The sequence below is a fragment of the Heterocephalus glaber genome, unplaced genomic scaffold (assembly GCF_053883595.1).
Source record: "Heterocephalus glaber isolate CG9 unplaced genomic scaffold, H.glaber_assembly_v1.0 deba00000281, whole genome shotgun sequence".
Lineage (NCBI taxonomy): Eukaryota > Metazoa > Chordata > Mammalia > Rodentia > Bathyergidae > Heterocephalus > Heterocephalus glaber.
Window position 1 is genome coordinate 14,756,724 of NW_028258139.1, and position 14,355 is coordinate 14,771,078.

The 14,355-nt window shown below is 44.4% G+C and overlaps 1 protein-coding gene across 6 annotated transcripts in view; it reads left to right on the forward strand.

Moving 5' to 3' along the window:
- Slc45a4 (solute carrier family 45 member 4) overlaps positions 1-14,355 on the forward strand; it is a 79,936-nt gene that overhangs the window by 26,625 nt on the left and 38,956 nt on the right. The window lies entirely within an intron of this gene.

The following is a 14,355-nucleotide window of genomic DNA, read 5'->3' on the forward strand; positions in this document are numbered from 1 at the left end:
TTACTTGCTTGCCTCTCCTCCCCTTCTCTGCCCCACTCTTGCCCTGGGTGTGACCAGCACTTTGAGCTGGTTGTCTGAGGCCTGGACACGTGCACACACACACACACACACACACACACAGAGGTGTTTGTGCCTGCTGGCTGTGGGTGTCACTGTGTGTGAAAGATGTCCATGGGCTAAGTTGTTTGGGGATGCTCTGAGATCCTGGAGAGAAAACTTGCCTTCTAATTAATGTGACTGTGCCCAGATGTTGCTTGGTGTTGAGACCATCAAGTGCAAGGTCCACCACCCAGAATGGCTCCAAGGAGAGACACAGGCATGCAGAGGGGCATCAGGGAGCCTCCAGATTGGAGGCAGAAATGTGGTGTTTAAAAGCAGTGACTTCTACATGAATTACCTTGTTTTTGAAAGAGGTAGAACTTGAAGTGCCTCACTTGTGATCCTTGCAGCACATGGCTCTGTCAGTAGTAGACTTCCAGGCCACATTGTCACTTGGCCTTATGTGGAGTCAGTATTGTCTGTTGATGGATACAAAGACCCCTGCAGCAGCTGAGCTTACCTGTTCTCCTAGGTTTTCAAGCTCTTGGGCTTCCGCGTCTTCAGTGTCATGAACTGCCTTTTGGTGCCTAACAGCAAGGCTTTCATACTCAGAGTAACAATCAGAGGATATTCTTTGAAATGGGTTTTACTTACAACACTGTGGTTGTAGTTATGGTCTGATCCTTGTGTGACTCAAATTTACATGAAGCATTCCGATGTGGAAGATTCTGGTAATGGTCGCAGGACTGCCAGAATGGCAGGAGAAATGTTCTCTGCACATGTAGGTTGACATGTGCAGCTTTGGGAAGGTAACACACACACCTCTGGCCCATACTGAGCCATCCTGCCATGACACCTATGCCAGATGAGTGCATGTGGCTGGGAATTCTAGCCACTTTGGTCCTTTGGTATGTTTTGGCTTTGCGGGAGGCAGCATTCTTCTACTGGTGCCCAGGCTGTGATCTGATCTGCAGGGCAGTGCTTAGCCTGGACCCTTAGCCCCCAGAGTTACTGAGTTGGAAAGCTGCCTGTTGATGTCTTCAGCTGAGAAACCCAAACTGTGGGCCTCAGGAGCCTAGTACCATGTGGGCCTCAGGCAGATACAGAGTAGGCTTCTCGATCCCAAACAAGCCTGTCCAAGCTGAAGGACCAGGCTCTTCTTCCCCCTCTTCACCCTGGAGAGAAGAGGACAGTGGCTGGCTCCTTTCTCTATGACTTGCACAGGACCTTGTGGTTGGGCCAACCCATGGATACTTATAGTACAGGGCATTATGGCAGAATCTGGCAAATCAAGCCAGTGGTGATAGGAGGGCTGCTTGCTGTTGGTCTGATATGGAAGGTGAAAGTATGGCATAGGCTGAGCTCTGAGCTCCCACATAAGTGGCCCTGTGGTTGAGGAACTGCAGGAGAGCTCCAGTGAAGGACCTTGCTCCTCCCAAGCGCCTTCCTCCTGGGCTGTGGGGTGCTCTTTTGTTACCTTAAAGGCTGATGCTGGGCTGCGGAAGGCTTCTATGTTGTTTCTTGGTAATTGGCTTTGAGTCTGGATCAAGAAAATGAACCTACTGAAATTTCAGTCTGTAGGCAGACTTTTTTGTTTTTGTTTTTAATGGTGCTGGGAGTTGAACCCAGGCCCTTGGCATTGAGCTACACCCCCAGTGTTTTTTTTGTTTTGTTTTTGTTTCTGTTTTTTTACTTTGAAACAGAATCTCACAAAATTGCCTAGGCTGATCTTGAAATCTTGACACACACCCCCCACCTCAGTCTCCCAAGTAGCCAGGATTATAGGAATGTGCCATTGCCCAGCTCAGAAAATCTACTTTTATTTTTTTTATTATTATTATTTTTTTGGTACCGGGATCGAACTCGGATCCTTGCGCTTGTGCAGCAGGCGGCGAAACCACTGAGCTAAATCCCTGGGCCTAGAAAACCTACTTTTAAAGATAATTTACTGTTTAGTTTTAAAATAAAGTTTAGGTCTTACTGAAGCAGAAAGAACCTATGAACCACACAAATAATACCTTGTTGGGTAGTGGCACACACCTGTAATACCAGCTCCTTGGGAGACTAAGGTATAACAGTTATGAGTTTGAGGCCAGTGTGCAGGGCATGTAACTCAGTAGAAGAGTACTTGTGGTACAGGGCCCTGGTTTGATCCCCAGTGCTGCTAAAAAAAAAAAAAAAGCTGAAGAGAAGAAAATTAACAGCTTTTGCTATACATCCATACTTTTATTTTTTTTAAACCTTCATGGGATTATAGTTTGCACTTGATTTGTTTCCTGCTTTTACACTAAATATCAGGTATTTTCTATCAACAAACAGTCATACAGCATGATTTTGTATGTGGATACGGCCATTTCTAACCTATTTCTTTTGGGCACTTGAGGCTTCTTGGTGGAGTAGCAAGTTAACTGTCTGTGTGACTTTGTTTCTTTCCATGAGTTTCAGAGGGTGAAATTTGTGCACATGTTAATGCATGTTAATGTCCTGACCTGGCCTGCAGTCTTAGGAAGTCACTGTTTGTATCTCCAGAGCACTGTAATGGTCACACATTGCCCATGTGCTCAGGAAACACTTGGTCCTGAAGAGCCAACTTTCCCCAGAGCTGAAGGGTTGTCCATTAAGTACGAGAATTGAGTTTCCTCATCACAGAAAAAGGGGCGCCATCAGGTTTAAGGGGTTGCTCCTCTGTGGATGTATGGAGATACTTGGATTTTTATTCTGATTTACGCAGTTAAAGAACCTACTGCCCATGTGCCCTTCCTTTGTCTAAGGTGTGCCCCAGTCCCAGCTGCTTCCCTGAGTGCGGCAGGGGAGGTGGAGAGGAGGTGGCCATCTTGATCCTCCCTTCACTGTCCCTCTGCAGTGGGTTAGCGCTAGAGGCCATGGGCTTCAGAGAGTTACAAGGAGCTGAGCCTACCCAGAGGTCACCTTCCACCTGTTTTCAGAGATGGGTGGGGCTGTGCTGTTTTATGAGTAGTACTGGTGACTGGCTGCCTGGCTGCCTGAGCAGGAATGCTGGTGGTGGCTTTTGTAAATGTTTGTTTGTTTGGTTATAGGAAGTAGGAACAAATCTAGCCCCAAGCTAAAGCCATAGGTAAGTTTTCCTCATTCACCAGAACTGGAGGTTTTTAAAAACTAGTTTTAATTTTAACATTTCTCAAATACAGTAGCACCCCTTTATTCACTGTTTTATGTTATAGTTTTCAGTTACCTGCCATCTCAGAGGTTGATAAAAATATCAAAGGGAAGATTCCAGGAATAATTGCAAGTTTATCCAGTTGTTCCCCATTCTGCATAGTGTGGTGAAATCAATCTTCCACTGTCCTCCCCTGTCCTGCCTGGGGCTTGAATGACCAGTGCACCCATGCTCTATATGCCGTCCATTCGTTAGTCACTTAATAGGCCTCTCGGTCATCACATCGACAGTATGGCAGTGCCTGTGTTCAGATAACCCTTAGTTTCCTTAATAAAGCGCAGGAGTGATGGTTGGCAGTTGAGATATGCCAAAGAGAACCTTCAAAGCACTTTTAAGTGAAAGTTACCAACATTATGAGGGCCAAAATTGCTGAGATTGTTGTGATCTACAATGAGAATGAATCATCCATCCATGAAATTGTGAAGAAGGAAAAGAATCATGCTAGTCTTGCTGCTGTACCTTCAGATTACAGAAGTCATGACCGCAGTGTGAGTGCAAATACAGAAAAGCATTACATCTGTGCACGTATAGGAGAAAACACAATTGGGTCTGTACTATTCAAGGTGTCATTCACTGGAGACTTCAGAATATGTCCCCTGAGGGTAAGGGGGACTGGTATATACTTGAGACTTTCCCTCTTTAGAAATGCTGGTTCCTTGGGTGTATCTGGTTACACGTGTACAATAATCTAAGTAATTCTGCATTGTTAGTCAGGTCTCCAGTTTTTGCTTCCATTGCTTTGCATCCTTTTTGCTTTAGGATACAGTAGGATCTGGAAGCGCTTTGATTTGGATTTTGCACATGAGTACCTCAAAGGGCTTAGCTACATCTTGGCAGTCTTCACAGTGGTATTCCTTAATTATGCCATCTTTGAGGTTAGGTCTTGATTATATATATGTACTGTGAGGAATTTGTATTTTCATTTTTATACCATTCAGTCGTTCTGTGTGCAGTTAGGTGATTTGCAACCTGCCTCTCACTCTGTCTTTGGAATGATGGATGATAGAAACTGAGTTTATTTCAACCTGGCCTTTCTCCTGGATGGAGTAATCAGCAATTCAGAGAAATATTCACTTGTGCTAGAACTTCTGGCTGCAGTTGCTTATTGGCCTAGATCAGCACTGTAATCTAGATATCCTGGGCTAGCTGGGATTCTAGGAGCTGTGCAGTTTAAAAGCTTGCTGCTGTTTCCATGGCAGCCAAAGCTTCATTCTGACTCTAGTGGCTTCAACTAGCAAATCAGTGCTAGCAATATTTAGAAAGAAGAGAGGAAAAAAAAAAACCCATACTGCCTTTTAATTAAAAAACAAAAACCCTCTTACTCAGCTGATTGTGCAAATCAGGGAAACTGCAAGGATCAGAGGTAAGGAAGCTAAATGGTGCAGTGTTTTCTTTAGGGGGCTGTTTGTCTTTGTCTCCGGGTAATTTCCTTCCCAATGAGCTTTTGATACTTGCTTTCTAAGTGCTGTGATATTTGGTATAGTTTTAGAACTTGAAAGGGGATTCTGTTTTAGCATTTTTTTGTTTCAAATCCTAATGCCTTGCCCCTTAAGTGTTTTGACTGCATAGTTTTATTGTCGTTGTTGATTTTAAGAGATGAAGTTTGTTTTATTGCCCAGGCTGGCCTTGAACTTGTGGGCTCAAGTCATCCTCCTCCCTCAGCCTCCTGAAAGACTGGGTCTGCAGGCACCTGCCACTGTGCTTTGCTTGCCTCTAAATTCTAGAAAGTGTAGTAACAAGCACTTGAATTTGGCTCCATATTAAAAATATTTGCCATCAGATAAACCTGTTCGTAGAGTTTGCCTCTCTTTCACTTTAACACCATTGTGCTTGATTTTTTGATTTGATGGTATGCTATTGGCTGGTAGGGGCAGGCAGTGCTGGCAGAGAGGCTATGTGATCAGGATCTCTGGAACTTGTGCCGCTGGGAAGGGGCAGCTGACAGAGGCCTCAGCAGAGGTGGAGCAGAGCCAGGGACTAGAAAGCCAGTGAGGTTTGTTGGAGAGACTTTGGGAGCCACTTCAGATCCAGGGCAGAGTTGGAGGCAAGGATGTCCTCTGACGTGGTATTTTAAGGGATTCTCCTAGTTATAATATTGAGAATGGATCCAGGGTTAAGGGTGAAGCTGTCAGGCTAATTAGAACCCTTCTGCGGTGACCCAGGCAGACATGGAGGTTGACATCGTGGGGTTCTGGATTCACTGGAAGCAGAGCCCAGCAGGCTCCTGACCCTTGGCCCTGGTGTGAGCTGGTGGACAGAGGCAAGCTAATTCCATTTGATATGTTGGCCTCTGTATACATTGGTACCTCAGTTCACAAACTTAATTCTTTCCATGATTCTGATCGCAAGACAATATCTGGTGGAGAGAAGCTGAGCTGGTTCTGGCTTCTTCTAGAAGGGGATGAGGAAGGGAATTACCTGATGCTTTCTGTTTGCTCTGTTTTTCAACTAGGCTAGCCCTCCAGGTAGAGACTATTCCCCATGGTGCAGCTGCGTGCATCTTTCTTGAGAGATAGGGTTCTGAATGTCTGGACCAGTCTGTAAGCACATTCCCTGCCCCATAAGTCCTTAAGGATTCCTGGTAGCATCCCACAGCTCTCTTGGCGATTCTCATATTTTCCTTTGCAGATGGAAAAGTAGCTTCCCGAAATGGGTGTGCCAGGCCACTTCAAGTTAATAGCTCTGATCAGCTTTATCCCAGACCTGCATCAGTCCCTGAGGGTTGTCCGCTGCCAGAGGAATCATCTGGGAAGCCTCTAGGTGCTTATCCAGTAAGGGCTTGGTTCCTGTCTTAGTCACTTTCCTGTCACTGGAACAAGGCACTCAAAACCTTCAACTTAAAGGAGTAGAGGTTTATTTTGGCCCACAGTTTCAGTCCATGTTGGGCTGGCTCCAAGGCAGAAGTGGCATGGTGGGAGAAAGCTGTTCAGTCCATGGCAACCAGGAACAGAGTAGAGAAGGTGGGGACAGGAGTGTAACTTTCCAGGTCCTATACCCCAGTGACCCTCCTAACAGCACATTCAGCTATGAATTCATCATGGATGCATCCATTGATAAGTATAGCACCCCCAGATCCAGTCACCTCTCAGACACATGAAACTTTGGGGGACATTTTAGATCTAAACTGTAACAGTTCTCAGTGAGTTCCCTTGGCCTGATGTGTAGGGTGAGCCCACGCATTAGAAGGGTTTGTGTCAACAACTAAGAGGACAGTTTCAGCCAGGTCTTTTATGTTGCCTTTCGTAGACTTTGCAGTCAGTGCCAGGAGGTTTTCATCTGCTTGTTTTCAGATGCACTGAGTACATGTGGCAGGTCTTGTTCTCTGCTAGCTGGTAGGGTCACCATCTTGCCGTGGATGTGGGGGACCCAACTGAGTAAATGACTTCACAAGGAAATGGATGGTGCAGCTGTTGGCCAGCGTGGGCACCTGGAGGGGCTTACCTATAGTCACAGGGAACCGGGAAGCCCCCGGGCTGTGGTAGGATCCTTTGGTGTCTACAGTTTACTGCTGAGAAAGCACACCCAGCAAAGGTAAATGGACTTGTCCAAGGTCTGCCAGCTGGTTTTCCACAGGCCTGCTGGGCTGTGTTGGTGCAGACCAGGCAGGCTGGGCAGGATGTCAGGGGTCTGGGTGACCTACTCAGAGGCAGCTCTCCACGTGCTGCTGGATAGACCTGACTCTTTGTGTCCTGAGAGCCCCTGTGCTCTTGTCGCCTCACCAAAGAACAGAAGTTCTTGTCCTTTAAATGGCACATAGGTATGCAATCAGTGTATGCTACTATGATTTATGTGGCGGGTACAATGGCTTTTTCAGGGGGCTTAATTAGTTCTGGTGTTGGTGTGTGTCTTGAAATTTACTTACATTGCAGTATGCCAGTTTCTAAGTATAAAATTAAAAAGTAATCTTTACTTGTGTGTTGCTGACGTGCTAGTCTCAGCTTTCTGTCCAAAAGAGAAGTGAACTGTCTCTGAGCTGTGATTATCTTGCTCTTTTCACAAACAGGCAGAATTTCTCAGAATTGGTTTTCTTGTTTTTTGATTTTTTGGTACCGGGGATCGAACTTGGGTCCTTGCACTTGTGCAACAGGTGGCGAAACCACTGAGCTAAATCCCCGGCCCAGGTTTTCCTGTTTTAGTGGAGTGATTATGGTTGGCCTGGCCTCTGAATTCAGTGCTTGTGAATCTGTATCTTCTAAGAATCATGTGGTGTGGTTCAGGGTGGGTACTGAACACCCAGGGGCCTGTGTGTGTGCTTCCTGCCCTTCAGGTCACCTGCAGCACGAGCCTCTGGATCTGATGGGCCCTTCAGGAAGAGCCTGGGAGCCTACACTGCCTGGGAAGACACAGGGCCCCCAGGATCTTGGAAATTGGACTGCGTCCCTCAGGTGGCCAGGGAGGAGGGCTCAATAGCCACCCGTCCTATAGGCAGCGAGCCTGTAGTTCTGCTTCTTGGCCAGGTTCATGGTATCTTATCCCAGGGTGTGGGTAAGGCCTGAGGAGAGGGCCTGGTGGAAGCAGGAGGAGACCCACAGGGCCTTATTTAGTGTGAGAAGAACCAGTCCCCAGGGACAAAGTGGCACTTGTGGTTAGTAAAGGAGATGTGCTAGAGGTCCCTGCATGGCCAGCTAGTCCTGTGGTGTCGGGATGCTAATCCACCAAGAATCCTTTAATGAGACTGACTAGTGTAGTGATCCCCTCCCTCCTTGGGATCCTTTTCCAGCTTTAGCTTGATTTGTTTCCTTAATACTCAAGAGTGTTTTATGCACGAGACATACACAGACACAAACATCCACATATATAGTACAGATAGAGACACACTCAGACACACAGGTAGATACAGACATGTGCACACACAAATTTGGCCATTTACCTTTTCCCCCTTCATCAACAAGAGGAGTGCAAGTAAGAGGCTGTGGTATGTGGCAGATGTTGATTTTTAGTTTATGAGATGTCCTTGACTGTGTGACACAGGGCACAAGGTGGCTAGGTCATTGAAGAACTGAGGCCTGGCTATGCTTTGATTACTCACTCACATCAGGCATGGCAATTGGAGTAGCAGCAAGTATTGTACAGACTGGGACACTGTCAGAGTAAGAGGGGGTGTGGTCACACACCAGCTGACACAGTCTCTATAAGCAGGGCATGTGGCCTCAGACCTGCAGTGCCTCACACTCAGTCTTGGAGTGGAGTTCTAGGCCCTCCTAAGAGGAACCATGGACCCAGCTGGAGCCCAGGAAGGCCCCCTAGGCTATTCTAGCTCAGACTCCACAGTGGTGAGCAGCTGTATATTCTGGGGATGCCACAAACTCACGTGCTTTATTTGAATTTGTGTTAATTGTGCATGCCTGAGACCACCCTAGTTTCCTGAAGGTGGCACACATAACACCTAGGGGCAAGTAAATGCAGCTTGGGACTGTTGCAGTGTGAGCCAGTTGCATGGAAAGCTTCTCCAAGCATACTCCACCATGTGATTGCCTTTGGTCCACTCTTGATGTTGTATATCTGTGGCTTTAGGCAAATGTGCACTATTATAGCATCATACAGAGTATTTTCCTTGCCCTAAAATCCCCTGATCCCTGCTTATTCAACAAGGCACCCACCACTCTTTATACCGTCTCCCTAGTTTTCCTTTTCCAGATGTTGTAGAGTTAGAATCACACAGGCTGGCTCCTTTCACTTAGCAGTGTGCATATAAGGAGCCCACATGTGTTTTTTGTGGCTTGATCCCTCTTTTCTTTTTGGTGCTGAATGATGTTCTGTTGTCTGATTGTATCACAGTGTATTTATCCATTCACCTACTGAAGGACATCTTGGATGCTTCCACATTTTGGAAATTATGAATAAAGTTGCAATAAACATCTGCATAGATAAGCTTTCAATTCCTTTGGGTAAATACCAAGGAGCTTGCTTCTGGGTTGCAGGGTAAGAGTATATTTAGTTTTGTTTTTGTTTTTGTTTTGTTTTTGGTACCTGGGATCGAACTTGGGACCTTGCGCTTCCAAGGCAGGCAGCGGAACCACTGAGCTAAATCCCCAGCTAGTTTTTAAAAACGTCAAACTGTACTCAGCGTGGCTGTCCCATTTTGCATCCCCACCAGTGGTCAGTGAGAGTTCTGTGGCTATCCGTTCTGGCCGGTGCTTGGTGATGTGCTTGCACTGCATTTTGGCCATTCTAACAGATGTGTAGTGGCATGTTGTTTTAGTTGGATAGGATATAGGACATCTTTTCATATGCTTACTTGGACATCTTTTATGTCTGTGTATCTTTTGTGAGGTGTCTGTTAGTCTTTGACCTATTTTTTTTTGTATTAAATTCTTTTATTGGTACACTGTAGGTATACAACACAATTACATTTCTCATTGGGAATTGTACCTTTACATAATGCATCTTGGTTCTTATTTTTTTCCCCATTCCTAGCCCTCCCTTCACGCCCTCCACCCTTCCCTATTTACACAGACTTTATTTCCATTTTTTCCATTTCTCATCATTTTTCCTTTCCCTTCTTTCCTTTCCCCTGCCCCTCCCACTACCCCTACCCCTTTGGACCTTTTCTTCCTATTTTACATTATCGATTATTCATTCTAATCATTGGTACATTTTAGGTATACAACATAATGACATTCATCATTGGAAATTTGCACCTTTACATAGTCTCTCTTGGTTCTTATTTTTCACCCTTGCCCAGCCCTCCCTTCAACCCCTCCAGTCCTCCCTATTTACAAAGATTTTGTTCCTATTTTTCCATTTTCTCATATTAATCCCATTCCCTTCTATCTTTTCCCCTAGCCCTCCCACTTCCTTCCCCTTTGCCCCTTTTTTTCCTATTTCACATTACCTATTATACATTTAGTCCTTACTTACACTTTCAGTTTCTCACACCAGAGAAACTATTCAGTATTTATACATGTGTGTCCTATTTATTTCACTTACGAGTATCGCCTCAATGTGCATCCACTTAGCTGTAAATGTCTCTAATTTCTCATTTTTGATGGCTGAGTAATACTCCATTTTATTAAAAAACCACATTTTCTTTATCCAGTCTCCAGTTGATGGGCATTTGGGCTGTTTCCAAGTTTTAGCTATTACAAACTGTGTTGCTATGAACATGGGCGCACATATATCACTGTGGTATGATTCTTTTAATTCTTTGGGGAAGATCCCCAGCAGTGGAATAGCAGGGTCAAATGGGACTTCCAGTCCTAGTTCTTTGAGGTATCTCCGTGCTGATTTCCACAGTGGTTACACCAGTCTACACTCCCACCAGCAGTGGAGCAGGGTTCCTCTTTCCCCACAGCCCCGCCAGCATTTGTTATTGGTTGATTTCATGATAGCAGCCATTCTTTCTGGAGTGAAGTGGAATCTCAGCGTTGTTTTCATTTGCATCTCTCGAATGACCAGTGATGTTGAACATTTTTTCATGTATTTATTTGCTATTTCTACTTCTTTGTCTGAGAAATGTCTGTTCATTTCAGATGCCCATTTTTCGATTGGGTCTTTAAATTTGGGAGGTCTGATCTTTTTAAATTCTTTATAGATTTGAGATAGTAGACCTTTGTCTGAGGAAGAGCAGGTGAAGATTTTTTCCCACACTGTGGGTTTTTGACCTATTTTTTGTCAAGTTGTTTTCTTACTGATTTAAGAGTTCTTTGCATATTTTGGATAATAACCTTTATCAGATGTGTCTTTGGGAAATATTTTCTCCTAGTCTGTGGCTTGTCCTCTCATTCTTTTAATACATTGATTTTTATATTGGAAGTCAGTGGAATTCATTAAATGTTTTTCAGGAAATATATAAGCAGAACTGCCAGAATGCTGCATTTAATTCTTACCAAGGGTACTATGAAGTTGCTTCATTTGATTTTACACTTCTTTATGTTCTTTGTCCAAATGCAGGTTTTCTTTATTCTGGGCTGTCATTTGTGTGGTTTTGCTGGCTTCTGTGTTATAGGTAAGTTGTTCTTACTCACAGCCATCTGGAAAGAGATGCTAGTGAGGACAAGTAAAATAGGGTTAGTGAGATACAGGGCCTCTGAGGTTAATAGCTAGTGTCTTCTTAAGAAATTGTTAGTATAGCTTTCCAACTTACAATGGACCCCTTCAGCGTCTTTTGACTTTATAATGGTGCAAAAGTGGTAGGCATTCAGTAGAAACTGTACTTTGAATTTTGACTTTTGATCTGTACCTGAGCTAGTGACATGGTAAGCTGCTCTCTGGATGCCAGGCAGGGTAGACCAGCTTTCACACAGGAAAACCCCCCTTACAGGGTGCTGTGTGGCTGAGTGAGCCTGGGTGTGCAGTTGGGTGAGTGGAGCCCATGCATTTTTAGCATAGGATATTTTCAACTTGTGATAGCTTGATCAGGACATAACCACATAGTAAGTTCAGCATCTACCATGCTAATGGGATTTTTGAGGGTAGGTTCCCCCAATTTGTGCCTGTTTTAAATGGTGGATATAACAAACAGCTGTTCAGTGAGCCAATCACTCCAAAACATTTGCTTCCCACAGAGTGTGTAACCCCTGCTAGTGTACAGTGTGTGTACATGGCAATAGAAGTCACACCGCAACACATGTCAGTGCTTGCTGGGCCACTTTCCAGAATGCATGAGTTACTGAATTTCTTATTACTGTACTATTGAATCTTATGATAGTTATGTTTGCCTGAAACTTTTAAGCCAAGCTTGGGGTGTTTGTCAAAAATTACCATTCCGCTAACTTTTTGATGAGATTAAGTTCACAGCCAGCTTTTTCCACACAGCAAATTGTGGGAAGTCACATGTTTGGCATCAGTTGTCCTTAAATTAGAAACAGGACAATAGAGGAAGTTGTTGATTGGAACAATTGTCGTTTCACTTGTGTGAGTGCATCTGCAGATCATAACAAAATTGTTGTCACTGAATGCTGAACAATCACTGGAGCAAGTTCCAAGGGGAATGCTTTTTTCTGTGCTGGGGAAAACCTGCCTTGAACATTTTACTGGTATTGAATAGAAGATTCCAGAAGAGGTCACAGCTTACTCTAAACTCATCCACATTGTGAGCAGCCTGGAGGAGGCTCTGGGATTGCAGAGCTGCCTGTGCCTTGAGGAGGAGCAGTCTTTGCTCCCAGAATGTTGCAATGCTTAAACTGTATCCTTCAGAAGAATTGTTTCAGTGTTTTTCAATGTCATTGATAATGTATTCATATAAATCATCTTCCTTGAAGAAAACAGTTTGCATACACTAAGAGGATGATGGAAATAATGCTGTGACAGCATACCTGGTTTATGGTGTCCAACAGTTCTTTCTGAAAATGTGCTGACACACCATTGCCTTGCCTCTGGTCGGGAGTCACTGGGCCCCACCCTGTTTGCTCCTTCTTTTGCTTCTCAAAGAGTCTTTCAGTTCCTCTTTGTGATCCATGATGGAGGGACCCAGAGCTCGAATGCTTGGGGGAGGCTGTGAAGGAAAGAATTTTAGCTCTTCGGGGTCTGTTTCCAAGACAGTCACAGCCATCCACTGTGTGGGCTTTGCTCAAGTCCCTGTGCTTGCATTAAATCCAGGCTGTGACAGATGAGGCTACACAGTGCCCTCAACACTAGCTTTGGGGAAATAGATGACCCCACCCAAACATGTACCTGAGCTTTGGAAACATGGTCCGCCACCAAGTTAAGTGGAGGACTCTGCATATTTTGGTGATGATTTGTAGATTTGTTGTTAATTTGATTATATTCTTCTTTTTGTCCATTCTCAGACAGTAAAGGAATTTGCTAATAAACTTGTAAAAGTCAATAGCTACCGTTAGATCGAGAGGGACACAATGACTGAATGAATCAGAAATACTCAGCAGTCTTCATGTGTCTAAGCTAACCAGTTGGGAAATGTAAAAGAAGAGAAAAATCCCAGTGATAAGAGAAAATGACAGTGATAAGAGTCATTAGGAATAGACTCAGGAAGTGTACAGAGCCCAGGGGTGCCCAGGTGGACTCCTCAGGGGCTCCCAGAGGTACCCGGGTGGCTCATACACATGGAAAGACGGATGACACAGTAGTAAAACATAGTAATTCTCCTTAATTTATAAAATTAATGGAACCCCCCCCTTTCAATATCAAAAAAGTATTTTTCCACTAGAGCTAGTCAGACTGCTCTTTGAAGTTCATGTGCTCATAAAGTTCTGGAAAACCAACACGGAAGAACAATTAAGAATGTGCTGGGAAAAGGGGCCGTGAATCACACTGGTAGAGATTGGAGGTCCTAAATGCCTTCCTGTTTAAAACAGACCAAACAAACTGTGTTGTTTGTTGTGAACTAGACAGGCATATGGGGGGAATAAACTAGAAGGTTGAGAAATAGACCCAAGTATGAATTGAAATTAGTTATTTGGTAAGAGAGAAATCTCAGTGTTGGGTATGGGCTTTAAATAAATCACATTGAGATACCCACATGGCCACTGGGACAGGATTAAAATGGATCCTTCACACCATACACAAGAATACGGGTGGATCCAAGGTCTGAAACTATCCACATTGTTTTCTACCAGTAACTAGTGGCCAAGTAGAACCTGTACAATGTATAGTCTGTTGTGTGTATTGCCTGACCAGGGGTCCTTATGGCTGACACCCTTGTGCTCTGCTGTGTGCTGTGGACCCAGGCATTCATCTTTTGGTCATGGCCCTGAAGCAGAACTATTTGTACTGGTTCTCATGCATCAGCTTTAACCACAGCTCCACTCTGTAGATCTTTAGTGCCCATACTGACTCCTTGATACATGATATGACCCTTTTTTTCCAAGTATGGAACTATATTTTTGTTATTTTGTGGTACCCTTAATACTCTTACCAATCCCCAAGGCTTTGAAGAAGTAAGGATTTTGGACACAGTAGCTATATAAGTGGTACCCAGCTGATGAGCTGATCAATGTTAACTTCCATGGTGCTAGCCTTTAAAAACGGATTAGTCAGATCTTTGCTTGTCTTTGAAGAAATTCATTGTTCACCAGTGTGAGATAGTTTTGTTCTAGTAGTTAATTTAGCCTTATTTAAAACCCATTTGAGACCCTTGAGGAGAGAGGGAAGAACCCGGGTCACTTGAGATGCCAGTGGGAGAGGCAAGAGGCAGTGAGATTCCCGGACATGGTGTCCTC